This window comes from Ambystoma mexicanum, chromosome 2p, assembly GCF_040938575.1.
Source record: "Ambystoma mexicanum isolate Mex_15411 chromosome 2p, UKY_AmexF1_1, whole genome shotgun sequence".
Lineage (NCBI taxonomy): Eukaryota > Metazoa > Chordata > Amphibia > Caudata > Ambystomatidae > Ambystoma > Ambystoma mexicanum.
The window spans coordinates 402,567,947-402,582,298 of NC_090923.1; positions in this window are offsets into that span (position 1 = coordinate 402,567,947).

The window sequence follows — 14,352 nt, forward strand, 5'->3', positions numbered from 1 at the left end:
AGGAAGTTCCCCCCATGCCGGGTAAAAATCCTGTCTGGTGTTGTATTGTCGTCACTGTCACTGTCAAAGCAGTCCTTGGGGATTGGCCCTAACAGTTCATTACCTAAATCGATGGAAAAATGACGGTCATCAACCGCCATTCCAATAATGGTGCCTGCGGCTAGAGTAATACTCTTTAAGTCGCTGTTATCCACCTCTATTAGAATGGTGTCATGTTCTATGTTGACTAATGGAGTTGGGTTTACCCCCAACCCTTGCTGTTGGAGAGAAGCGTTTAGATGTATGTAAGCATCAGGGTTTTTCAAATGTTGTCCTCTTTTAGCTTTCACTTCCAGGGAGAATTGTCGGGTCCTTTCTGGGATGGTGACTTCCTCTTTGATCTGAATTTCAACTGCATAAGGTAGCAATTGAGCTGACCTAAATGCTTTTTCTGGATCATCAAAGCCCATGGGATTATCCGCTAATCGGGACCAAGCTTTGAAGTTTATTAGGTCCAAACTAATGGCAAAGCGATTGAGAATGTCACTGCCTAAGTAAAAAGCGGCAGTGACGTCTCGCACGACTCAACAATTTTGGACTATGCTCTTGTTGCCAATGGAGATTTTAAGCATACACCTGCTTGGCAGGAGATGTTTGGAATTGGGTGCTTCCATGTCCATTTCCCATTTGTCTATCAGTTTGAATGTGGGAATGGCTGGATCTTTTGGGAGTTGGAGGAACATGGCTTTGCTGATGAAGCTCTTACCGTTGTTCACACACACTCGAGCGAGAACAAAGTCTTTCCCATCATTTAACTGAACAGGGATGAACAACTGCTCTCCAATTTGCTGAATATCAGCCAGGCTCTGAGCTGATTTCACATCTTTCTGGACTATAGGTGTGGGAGTTTCTGATTGTGGATTGGTAAAGAATTTCAGGGTGTTTCCTTCCAGTGTGGAATACCACCTTAAACTGGAAGTAAGGTTGATTTTCAGAACTAGAGAGGACCCCCCATCACCAGTCTGTTGTCCTACTGCTATTACTGTCACGACTGGAATTTGGTTGTTCTGGAAGTGAAATTCTACTTGGTCAGATTTTTGTTCAACCATGTGGCAGATGCCGTTTAAACTAACATGGTTGACACTCTGTTTTAATTTTATTGGTCGGCTGGTCTGGGTCCAGAGGACCTTGTTTACGCAATCTATTAAGGGTGACAACCTCCTCAGGAGGTCATTCCCCAGTAAACAAGGGATGCCCTCTGCAGTCACTACTATGACCGGGTGTTTCACCTTGTGTCGCCCGATCTTAATGTCCAAGTCTGCAGTCCCCTCAACGGAAATTTCCTTCCCGTCAAAGTTCTGCAGTTGTCCAGGAAGAGAGGTGAGAGGAATTTGGTAATTCCCTCCCCTTCCTGCATTCAGTTCATCAAAGGCCCTTCTGGACAGAAGGGTAGCTTGAGATCCCGTGTCCACCAGTGCCAAAATTGTACCCTGCCCCTGTACTTGTACCGGGGCATAGTATCTTCCCCCCTTCTCCTCAAGGGGGCACAGATAATGCACATTTTTGGACAACTGGTGGGCTAACTTTCTGGTTTTGGACATCGCTAGCGAAGAGATTTGGGCAGAATTCTGTGGAGAGCCTTGGGAATCTGAAAGAAAAAATTGGCAACTGGAGATCAGAGCCATTGTGGGTTCCCCTGGCTCCGGTTCCGGGCCGCCCCTCCCTTTTTGGAGGCAGTCACCAGGATGGGTTTGAACCAGGGGATTTTCTTGCTGTTGGTTCTGGGATGAGATGGTGGGCGGCGGTAGCTCATTCTCCACATCTCCCCAGTCTGGATTTGCATCCCTAGGGACACATTTTTCTTTGGGAGGCATTCCCCCCTCTCTGAAGGAGAAGATCCTTTTCCCAGGATCCTCTGAGGATCCCTCTCCATCAAATTGGAAGATCTGTACCTCCTCCTCAAACTGAGTCTGTTTGGGTCTTTTGTTTCTCCTACCCCCCCTCTGCTCCTTAGGAGGCAGACTTTCAGGGGCAAGAGATTTTGTTTCCGGTTCCGGTTTACAGGGGCTGTTTACAAGTGAGGAAGGAAGCTTCCTCCAAGGCTTTACACCCCCATTCCCTTTGTGCCTCCTCCCTGGGAACCGGTGAGTTATCGGGGTGCTGCCCCCGTCATTGTTCTGGAGCACCAGGTCTAGAGTTGGGTGCGTTCTGTGCCGGCATGCCGATCTGAGGGTTCTGCTGAGTCCTCAGTATGTGACCTAGATCCCGCGCCATGTTTTGAACCTGGCGCTCTAACTGGGAAACCCGCTCAGGCTGATACGGGGCCCTGTTTTCTCCCCTGGGCTGATCCCGGGAAGGGTAGCTATCCCTTCTTTGGTAGTACCCCTGGTTGGGAAGATTTGGATACCCCTCCACCCTTGGCCTCTCCTCTCCCGGATTCGGTTGTCTGGGCTCAGGGAATTGGGGAAAGAAGGGTGGAGGATTTTGGGGCTGGAAGTTGGGTGGATACCTGGGGAAGAAGTTCTGCCCAGGGTTTGGTGAGTTTCTGCCCTCCTGTGAGAAGTTGGCAGGGAAGTTCTCTGGGTTAGGTGCTTGGCTGGATCCCCCCCCTTGGGCTGGAGGAGTCCACACATAACCCAGGATGGGTCTGTTTCCCTTGTAACGGGGGCTTACATAATCAGGAGAGCGAGGGACCCCATTTGTGGGGCTGCCTCCCTGGCTCCCTGTCTGTGACTGGCCCGAGGACCTTCTGGGCCTAGCATTATTAGGTGCAGGTAGGTGTTTAGGCCCCCCCATCTCCAAATCTAAAACGGGGGTGACCTTTACCTCTGCCACCTTGGCAGCAGCAGGGGTGTTGTTGGCTTTGGGGTTTTTGGGCGCATTATTTTTATTTTCTATTAGCTTCTGCACCTCATAGATCCAGGTCGCCTGTTCAATGACCCAGTCTAAAGATCTTTTCTCGTGAAAATCCCTCACGAGCTGGGTCATTATATATTTGGGCAAGGCATGGAAAAACGTATTAATACATTCTCTGCTATTCGTGCGCACCCTTCTTGTGGTCTGTGCAAAAGCACACTTTAACTCCTGCACAAATTCTTGTGGGGCCTGATCCTCCCCTCATTGTAAATTGTAGGCTGCCTTGCCAGCCTCTTGAGGATTTCTATGAGTAGAAAAATGTTTCAAGATGGCCGCCTTATAGGTGGACCATCTTAAATGATTTTGGTCCTCCAGCCCTGCAAAGAAACTGGAGTATTCCGGGGAGAAGGTCCACTTTACATATTGAATACAGCTTTGGCTGTCCTTCAAATGGAAAGTCTCCATCATTTGCTGAAACAACTCTAAGTGCTCCCAAACAGAATACTTGGCGTGCTTATGATAAGGCGTGATGACGCTCCTGATTGCCTTAATCTGCTTTAAGGGGTCCTTAAGCAAGGCCCTTTTTGTCTTATTGGCCCTTTTGGTCCGGGTAACCCTGGTCCATTCATCTTCTGACTCAGAGGCACTGCTCCGAGAGGTTCCCGTCTGTTCTTCCGGGTTTTCCCGGATTCTGCGAGCCTGGGAATGGCTGGCAGAATGTGGGGACCTGGTCTCCTGTGTCCTGTACCGCTCAGAGGAGTCTTCAGATCCCTCCTTGCTGCCAGGATTTGATGGATACCCCCCCACTGACCTAACTGGGCAGAGGTTTTCAGGATGCCCTTTTTGGGCCTACTCTCCTGGGGTTCTCCATCAAATTGCACTGTGCTTGGGTGCCCATACCCAGATGCCCGCCCCTCCATTCCTGGGTGGTACTGGCCTATGAGCCCCATGCTTCCGGCTGGATAGTAATCTGCCATCCCTGTGGCCCTGTGCTCATGTGCGCCAGGGGACATGGGGGTGGCAGAGTCCAGGGACTGAGAGAGATAAAGGCCTCTGGTACTACGGCTCCTGGGGTTATGCTCAGGAGTTTCTCTTTCCCAGCGAACCTCATCTCTATCCGCCCCTGCTCCCTGTTGCAATGCAAGAGCCTGTGCCTTCAGTTCCTCAGTTAAGGCCTTACTAGACTCTATCTGTCTCTCCTGCACCGCTACCTGTTGTTGGAGTCTATCATTGTGCTGGCAGAGAGCCTCATTCTCTCTCTGTGCCTCCTGATTGGTCCTGGAGCACTGGGCCAGTCTTTGCTGCTGCAGGAGGGTTACCTCCTGATCTGTGACCCTATTGGCCTGCTCCTTTCTTGCCAGAGCATCCTCCACCCTCCTGGTGTGTTCTAACAAGTTCTGGTGTTCTTTTTGGAGGTCACCCAGCCCCTGGAGGGCCAAGTGATTTTCTTCTGTTTTTCTTTTTGAATGGCAGACTTCCTGGCCTAAGGCGTCTCTTTCCTGATTAAGAGCCTGCATTTGTGCCGCCAGGTCGTCCCTCTGCCTTTGAAAGGCACCAGCTTTCTGGCGTTCTTCATCAAACTGTGCCTGGGTATCCAGGTCTTTCAAAATCAGCTTGTTGCTCTCTGCCTTCACTCTATCTAGATGACTTTGCAGGGTGGCTACCTGCTCCGTGCATGCCCTGTTAAAGTCTAATTGTTGCTCCAGCTTTTTCTGGCTCTGCAGTAAGGAGTCCAAACTGTCTTGGTGCTCCTTCTGCAGGGCCAGAAATCTAGTATCCTGGTCAGCCTTTTCCTGTTGCAGTATATCCATGTCCTCTTTTATTTTAATGATATACTGCCTACTATCATTTTCTGACTCCTGGCTCCTCTGCAGCCTCTGCTCAGAAGAGTCCAGATCAGATTGGGCCTTCTGTAATTCCAGCAGTTGCCTACTCGCCAGATCTTGGCCTTCAGCACATTTGTCCTGCATGGCTCCCATATGTAAATATAAATATGCCGCTACCCTGGTAATCTTGTTGTGCTCATCCTTGGCCTTAGAGGACATATATAGTTCACTCAGGGCCACATGTAAGGGGCCCTGGTCTCTCCATATATCTGACCCTGTTTCCGTGATCTGGGGTGCGACTGCTTGCAACCAGACCGTCTGGTCCTGATGAGTCCACTCACCTCTCACAAATAGCTTATGTAAGAAGTGCTCTCTGGCTATTTTCATATCTACCAAGGTCGTCATTCTGGAATTTGAGTTCCTTCCTGACTTACAGAAGTTTGTATTTTATTTTTGCAAAACAGACCTTTTCCTTAGACCTTTCCTTTGAGGAGTACTTTACAGCGTAACACAGCGTGATGATCCGACCGGATATGTGTATCTGGTCAGCTGGCACACGGTATTACTCTGCACAAGTGATAGATCTAATCCGGAATCCCCGGCTACGAGCCCCCAATTTGTAAGAGGATTCAATTCAACACTACAGCTAAGTCAATGCCTAGTCCGGGATACTGAATGGAAACCCTTATTGATATATCTTTATGTCCAGTTCATGCGTTCTGGATGACTACCCCTATATAACACCCCTCTCTTGGAATCCCCCTGACCCCACTGAGCCAAGAAGTAGTTATGTTTTGCAAGTTAAAAGGTTTATTTGAGAATGTAAACAATATATATATATATCACACTTTATAATAAGTTAATAATTGAATATCACACTTAATCTGATATGATAAAGATTAACAACGGAGAATCTGGCACTAGCCCACTTCTTTATAATCACTAAGGAGTTGACATGAAATGGATAAGGTAGCACACTGGTAATTAGGGACAGAAGAATAATGTGGTAGAGAATGCTTTATAGGGTTCAAGGAAATGCAAGGTTGAATGAATGAAATGCAGTATAGAAGATAAACTGAGATGGTTTCACAAAAGACAAGGTAATCACTTTCCCTTTGTGGCAATTCACCCCCCCTATGCAATGTAAGGAGATGGAAGGAAGAGCACACAGTTCAGGTTGAGGATTAGTTGGTTTAAATTAGTTCAGGCTTACTTTAGCAATGTTCTAGGAATGATTGGCCGGTTTAACGAATTTTTGGCAAATGAAAGCAAGGAAGCTGCTGTTTTCACACGTGGAGAAATTTGCAAATCGTGGTAAAATTCGCAAGTGCGTTTTTCGCGATTGCGGCAAAAGTATAGGCAGTATGAATGCAGTGAAAAGCCAAGATTCCCAGCTTTCAGAGGAAAGTTACTGCAAGTCTCTAAGACAAACGGTCACGGAGATATGAGCGATATGGTAAACGTCGTTTTTCAAATTTGAAATTTTAAAAGTTCAAAGTGACAAGTTACAGCTAGCAACTAGAAATGACAGGTGACAGCTTTGCAAATGACAGGTGACAGTTAGGAGACAGTTCTGGTTAGATTAAAATAGATTGAATTATATTATTTTAACTAAGAGATTGGTTCTGCACAGTTCTGCTAGGTACTCACAATATATTTCGAAATAGAATGGGCCTCGCCACGGATCTGGTCAGGTTTTCTTCACTCGCCACGGACGGTCTCTGCGCACAGCGGTCTGGGTCAGCTCTCTGGTTCTGCAAACAGCGGTCTGGGTCAGCTCTCCTCTGCCTCTGGTTCTGGATACTGCTCTGCTTTCTCTGGGTACAGCACTGCTTCTGGATCTTTCTGCACAGCTTTCTCTGGACCCAGCGCTGATCTGCACGGCTCCTGGATGCTGCTACCGCTGTTAGGTTTGCTGGATGCTGAGGCCCACTGAGAAGAGTTCTCAGTTTGTGGGTTTAGGCCCTTTGAGTTCTGAATCAAGTTCTTTGGAGTTTTAAAGTCTAAGTGTTGAATCTAGTATCTTCTGGATGTTGTGTGGTCCGGCAGAGCGCGTTGCAGCAAATGGAATTGAATGTCCCTATCTGTCCTGACTGTCTGCTTTTATCTGTTTTGAAAGTGGGTGGAGAGGCTAGCTTTCTAGGCCCAACCCCTTCAGAGTTCTGATAGGTTGGAGAATTCTTTGCGTTCTCACTGGAGAGCAGGATTGTGTGTCAGAATGATGTCATTTAATGGCTTTCAGAAAGGACACTCCCCTATCAAATTGCACACAATCTATATTTGATCAAAAAGACATATTTGCACAGGTACACATTTGTTTAAAATTACATGCACCCATCACATATCACAGGAGGTATCCCCTGTTCCAACTCTGCTTTTCCTGGTGGCTTGCGTTCAAAAATGGCAATATTTTGTGCTTTTTAGTGGTTTTGCAACATCGGATTCTTCTCCAGATTTGTACACATGTACACGGCCTGTCCATACATACTCCAGTAAATTACCATGTCCCTAGCTTAAACACAGAGTCTGTAGTATACATAAATAGCAGGGTTTTGCCCCAGAACATCACACAAATTGGAGTTTGGGCTTGAATTGAAGGTACATTTTTTAAATGAAGGCTCTCAAAGTTATACATTCCTGTCATTGGATTACAAAGAGTTATCAGGGTTTCTGTAAAATATATATTTTGCTTTCAATTCAGTTCTCAGAGTGTTGGAGTCCGCCTCCAAGACTTGGGTGGGTCAGTCACATGTGTCTTCTGGCAGGCAGGCCTTTGTTGACAGGAAACAGTCAAAATCAACATATCCTATTCAATTGCAAGAGCCTATTGTGTGGTCTCCAGGAGGCTCCCAGCCAGTCTGCCTTCTATCAATCAAGAGGTCATGTGAGATTCTAACTCCTGGTGTGAATCTCTGGAGGTGAGAGGGTTTCCCAGGCTTCAGGCCTCTGGGAACAGCAGGTGGCTAATTTTTAATTAAAATGCAGCCTTTGAAGTCAGCTGAGTCAAATCCCTTTGTCAGCAACTGCACACAGTTCTCCTGTCAGAGTTTAGACCGCTAGCGCCGCCTTGAGGATTTTGTTGGTACTGCATCCATTTTTGGGATCTTTCTTGGATTAATGCATTCCAAACAGGAATGGTTCTTACATGGTAGTAAATAATCCTTGCTTAACATTGTTTTGATGGGGCTCCTTACAGTAAAATGGTTATGTGGAACCCCACAAAAGGGTTGAATCTTTAAAGTGGTCCGATGAGCCACGATTTCAGCAACTTTTGGACATCAGTAACAATGGATTTTGTTAACAAAGATCTTTCTTTACACTGGTGGTTGGCAAGTTAGGTAACCATTTTGGTGTGCGCACAAACTGCGTGGTTCTCCTGGATTCTGGCGCACATGTGGGCTTTTTGGCCATCTTGGATTTTCTAAGCCCACAGCACCAAATGTTGTAGCATAATAGTCCAAACGTGGGTCAGGACACCCAACAATTCAATGTAAATCGATGATATTACAAACAGTGTGCTGGCTCAAGTCAAACTAACTGGATCACATTCAGGGAGAAGATGAATTTTACTTCATGGTTTTACCCGAAGTGTTATTTGCAGGAATGTTTTTAACACACATGAACACTTCTTGGGGTCCACTTTTTCAGCGTGGAGACTGATAGTTGTTCTGGTACCCATGGTACCAGAACAACTATCAGTCTCCACGCTGAAAAAGTGGACCCCAAGAAGTGCTCATGTGTGTTAAAATCAAGTCAACCTAATCCAGCTAAACATAAGCACTCATTTTCAGATTTATTTTATATTGAACTCCTTATTGGGGAGGTTAGAGCTGCACGATTGAAGGGGGCGTGGCCAGCGCTGATGGCGTAAAGACGTGACTGTGTGGAGCTCCCGTCCCGATCCTGGCCCAGATCCTTTACTCGACCTATATTCCCGACCCAACCAAGAGCCAAACTCACACCCAGGAGGGGGAGGCGATTCCGACCCCGATCGGCGCTGGAACGAGAGGAATCGGAACCGGCGTTCCCGAAAACGCAGCCTTCGTACTGCTGCCCCCAGGCGAAACAAGATGGCGGACGGCGGCGAGGCTTGACGGAGGACGGGCCAAGCTGGCAGCGAGGCAGCGAGGCAGCGGGGAGATAATCCATCGGGCGCCGCTCCCCCTGTCTCGGAGTGGAAAGACCGGACGCCTTTGCACCCTGCTGCTGGGGGCCCTCAAGCACCTGAAAGAACCTCCGCATTGCCCGGGGGAGCGGACGGAGCCATATTCCCGGCTCCGCGATCGCCGCGGAGGAGACACGGAGTGCGAACGGGCAGCGGCCACCACGTGGGAGACCCCGTCGGCGAGGAGCTCCGCGTGTTGGGGCGGCGGAGACCTAAGCAGGCCCCTGTCACCGCGACGAGCTGCGCAGGTCCCTCCTCCTCCCATCCTGAACAGATAACCGGGCGGCTGGGGAGCGAACAGCACAGGCACAGAAGCACCGGTAAGACTGTAAACCCTGACCCAACGCTTGAGAGCCGGAACACGCCTGAGCCACGGACGGCAGGGCCCAGTGGGGCTGCGGGATAGCGGCCCGGTGTGCCAGGGGATCGCTGTGCACCCCGTTGTCCTGCTGAGGGAATATCCTGCATTGGGCCACACAACTACCTACACCCCCTTGCGCCCACCGGCGCTACCAAAGGATACCACCGAACTCTGAAACGCGCAGTTCGGTGTGGCTCACATTGTTTTTACACTGCCTAGGGACCGTTTGGTGGCTCATCCCCGCTGTCACAATACCAGGAAGGACAAATGTCTACCTCACGCAACAAGAACAGGGGTACATCAATCATGGACTCGTTCTCGGGGGCTAAATCCAAACAGCCCGGCCAACACGAGATCCCCACACAGACAGAACCCCCAACAAACGCTGCCGACCCCAGCAACACCCAAGTGCTACAGGCTATCGCAGCACTCCAGACGTGCATGGAGACTAGGATAGATGAACTCAAGGTGGACATACAGCTCATCCGTCAGGACGCCCGCAACCTAGCGGAAAGAATAGATAAGGTGGAAACAAACCTACAGGACACCACGGACACTGCCAAGGACTTAAAGCAAAAAGTCATCACACTTGAGAGACAAGTGGCTCATCTCGAAGCGAGATCAGAGGAAGCAGAGGGGAGGGCTCGCCGCAATAACATCAGAGTCCTCGGCGTTCCTGAGGGGATGGAAGGCATCGACCCCACAGAATTTATTGAGTCCTTACTAATACAGGAAATCGGAGCTGGCAAGCTCACACAGGGCTTCTCTGTCGAGAGAGTCCACCGCGCCCTACAAAAGCGACCCCCTCCGGGATCACACCCTCGCCCGATGATCGCCAAGATCTTAAACTTTCGCGACAGAGAGACGATCCTCAAATTCTCGAGGGACGTAGGCGAGATCAGACACGATGGCTCCAAGATCGTAATCTATCCCGACTATACCCCACAAGTGCAGCGAGCCAGGAACTCATTCATACCTGTCAAAGCCCAACTGCGGAAGCTCGCCCTCAAATACATGCTCCTGTATCCCTCGCGCCTCAAAATACTATACAAAGGCAAAGCCGTCTACATGGAGACCCCGGCAGCAGCCACTATGTGGATGGAGCACAACAATTTGGCTGAGGGAGAGGATCACATCTTGACACCCAACGGCTGAACCCAAATAGATCTTCATACAGCAACGATTGATTGGCTCTTTTAAGGACGGGAGCCCTACGGACCACCCCACAGACATCGTCACAACCCACCCCACCCCAAGCATGGCTGGCCCAAGGCCAACACCACAACCGCACCACATGACCTGGACAGGCCGATGGGTAGCGGAAGCCCCCGAGCGTTGTCCTCCCAGAACAGCTGCTGGGGGCAACACACAGTTAACTTTCTTGTTCAATCCACCTGTTCGAGTGGAAGTTAAATTTGTTCACAAGTCTCCGATTAATACATCAACGCAACAATCAAGGTCAGCAGGGAGATTGCAGTGTACAGACCCAGGGGGCAGCCGCTCAGCACATGAAGCTGGCTCGTGGAGGGTTGAAACTGCCTCGGGCCCATCGCCCCGGCTCCTTCGCCACCATCATGCCCACACGCCTTAAAGTCGCCACCTGGAATGTGAGGGGTCTGGGTACTTATCTACGCCGGAACAGAATAAAATCCTATCTGCACAGAAAAAGGATAGAGTTGGCCCTATTACAAGAAACCCACTTAACCAAGGAATCCATGGCGGCACTCAAATCATATTGGGGTGGACAGGGGTTCGGGTCCACATACTCCAAATTCGCTAGAGGGGTATTCACCTGGATCAGTCCCCACATCCCCTTCCAGCTTACCAAAGCTGAAATAGACCCTGATGGAAGGTATGTTATACTCTTGGGCCACATCGAACAAACAGAGATATGTATTGTCAATTCATACCTCCCCAACAACAACATCCCCGCGCACCTCACCATGTTATACACAAAGATTGCACCCTATAGAGATGCATTCCTTATTTGGGGTGGCGACTTTAATTGCGTCAGCGACCCTGTGCTTGACAGGTCGGCTCCCCCCTTGGCGGGCACGTCAACCGCTACCACCGCCATGAACACCATGCTAAATCGTCTAGACCTGGTAGACATCTGGCGGGAACAACACCCCGGGGATCGGGGCTACTCCTTTTACTCCTCGCCACACAATCTTCACACCAGAATCGATTATCTCCTCACCGGCAAAGAGAGCTTCCCCCAGATTGACTCTTCTAACTACCTGGGTCGCACCATCTCCGACCACTCTCCCCTGATAATTGAATGGAACATCACTGGACCCAGTTCTCCCATACCCACATGGAGGATGCCCACTGAGGCACTTAAAGACTCAGAGTTCAGGGAAAGCCTCAGAGAATCTCTAGAGAACTACATCTGTGAGAACAAGGACAGTGTTGACCACCTAAGCACGGTCTGGGACGCTCTCAAAGTGGTTGTAAGGGGAGAGGTCATAGCAAAGGCTGGAGGCATGAGGAAACACCTAAGAACCGAACTTGAACTACTAGAATCTGAAATAGAACAGCTAGAATCCAACACCCTGGACCCCCAACCACAGGAGGACAAGCTGGCCAGTACCAGGGCCGCCTGCAAGGAAGCCTGGGACAGACTTGCCAAATTTGATTACATTACCAGAACCAATAAAACACACGCCCACGCTGACAAACCTGGTAGACTACTCGCCTGGCTGTGCAGGAAAGAACACCCTAAGCACTCGACCACAGCCCTAAGAGATGCTGATGGCACGCTACAACGGTCCCAACAGGGAATTAATAACACCTTCGGGCAGTTCTATACCCGACTATACTCCCATACTGATGTGGTGCCCTCCGAGGAAATCTCAAACACCCTGGACGAAATTGGACTGCCCCCACTCCCGTTGCCATGCAAGGAGGCTCTAGATGCTGAAATCAACATAGATGACATAAAAGACGCCATCGAGTCCCTGGCCACCTGCAAGGCTCCGGGTAGTGATGGGCTACCTGCCGAATTTTACAAAACCTACGAGCCGGAACTGTCCCCGCTGCTACACGAGGTGTTCCTAGAAGCCTATGAGTCGGGCATCCTGCCCGGGAGCATGCGTGAGACCTTGGTGGTTCCGCTCCTCAAGCCTGGTAAGCCTGCAGATGACTGTGACTCCTATCGCCCTCTCGCTATGCTCAATTATGATGTTAAAATCCTCACAACCATTCTGGCCAAGCGGCTGTCCAAGGTGATTGGTGAGGTGGTGCACCCCGACCAAAGCGGCTTTGTGCCGGCCGTAACACCACTGCCAATCTACGTAGATTACAACACATACTGTCACATCCCACTCATACAGGGAAATCCCACGCTTTGCTTTCTTTGGACGCCATCAAAGCGTTCGATTCAATTTTCTGGGAATGGCTGATTGCGGTACTTAGGGAGTTTGGTTTCGGAGAACGATTCATTCGATGGATCACAGTCCTCTACACCAAGCCGCGAGCTCGGGTGAAAACTGGTCGGCTCATCTCCACGGAATGGGACATACAAAGGGGCACAAGGCAGGGCTGCCCGCTCTCCCCCATGCTATATATAATCGGGTTTGAACCCATTGCCATTTTCTTTAGAAAACAATTCTTTGACGCTGGCATAAGGATTGACAGGGTGGATCACATAATTTCCCTATATGCGGACGATGTCCTCCTTTGTGTGAGGGACCCACTGTTGAATGTCCCAACCATGTTGGAGGTCCTCGGCAACTTTGCCAAGGTATCAGGCATACACTTCAGCAGACACAAGTCTTGTCTGTTTCCGTTGGGCGCCCTCCGGAATACACACATAGATTTTTTTTTTTTTTTTTTCCCAAACTTTATTTATATTTTACAATAACCGGTCGGCATGGCTCCAACAGGGAGCTTCTGAATGCAATATCCCACAACAATTCCCCCACCCCACCGCCCCCCATCCCCCGTTTCCACAGTATCTTTGAGAGTTCCTACTCATTGCCTTAGTCACATGGACTTTTTCTCTCCTTGTCTTCCCGCTCCTCCCTCTTACGGACCTGAGTTCTGGGTGTTTGGATTATCAGGGTCCGAAGCTACAGATTTGTTCATCAGGTAGGTGATATATGGTCCCCAGATATCAGGAGGGCGTGCGTGTAAAGGTAGTGTACGAATAAATTCAGTGTCCATATCTTGGCAATAAGTTATATCCTTTTCCCAGTCAGCTACCCTAGGGAGTGGGCCCCTGCCCCACGACATGGCTATTCTCCTTCGTGCTAGCACCATGAGGAGTGCCGCCAGCTTGCGTGACGATGGCTGCAGATGTCTTGTGAGGCCGAGAAGCGGGCCCAGCGGCAGGGGGGTCATCTGCTCTCCTATAATCTCGGATGTTGTTTGTATAACGGTGGACCAGAATTGCTGGATACCGGGGCAGACCCATGCCAGATGAAAAAAGTCGGCGTTGGGACAAACGCATCTCTCACACTGGGCCGACGCCTCTGGGTGGTGCCTGTGTTTTTTGGCGGGTGTGTAATATGTTTGGTGTACGAAATTGAAATGAATCAGTTTGTAGCGAGAATTTAGCGCCACTTTTTGAGTTTGTCGCAGAATGTAGGCCCAGTCTTCCTCACTGATTGGTTCCTGCAAAACCGATTCCCACCTGTGTTGCACTTTAGGTAGGAGCTTCCTCGTGTCACTCACCAGGGTTTTGTACAGAGTTGACACCAGTCTGCCCTCTCCCTGTGCTAATATTGTGTTGTGCAGCAGCTCCCACGTGGGGGGTTGTTTAGGGAATGAGGGGAATAGCTCCTGCAGGGCGTGACGGAGTCTAAAATAGAGAAAGATGTCCAAGGATGTGTTCCCTCCCTTGTCCTTGGCCATTTGGGTGGTCAGAAAGGAGCCCTCTGGGAAGAGGTCTCCTAGCGTTTTTACTCCTATTTTGTCTACCCATAGCAGGAATACCTTTTCGTTCGTGAGAGGGATACCGGGGATAAATTTTATAGGTAGTATGGGGGAGAATCGTACAGCCACTCCACATGCACTGGCGATCTTCTTCCATATCGCATATGTAGACAGGACCGTGTTCAGTGTCTTATGCGGCACGGGGATGTGGCTGATTATGACTGCGGATAGTAAATCGGGGGAGGCCAGGGCTCTCTCCACTTGCACATGTGGTCTTACATAGTGGA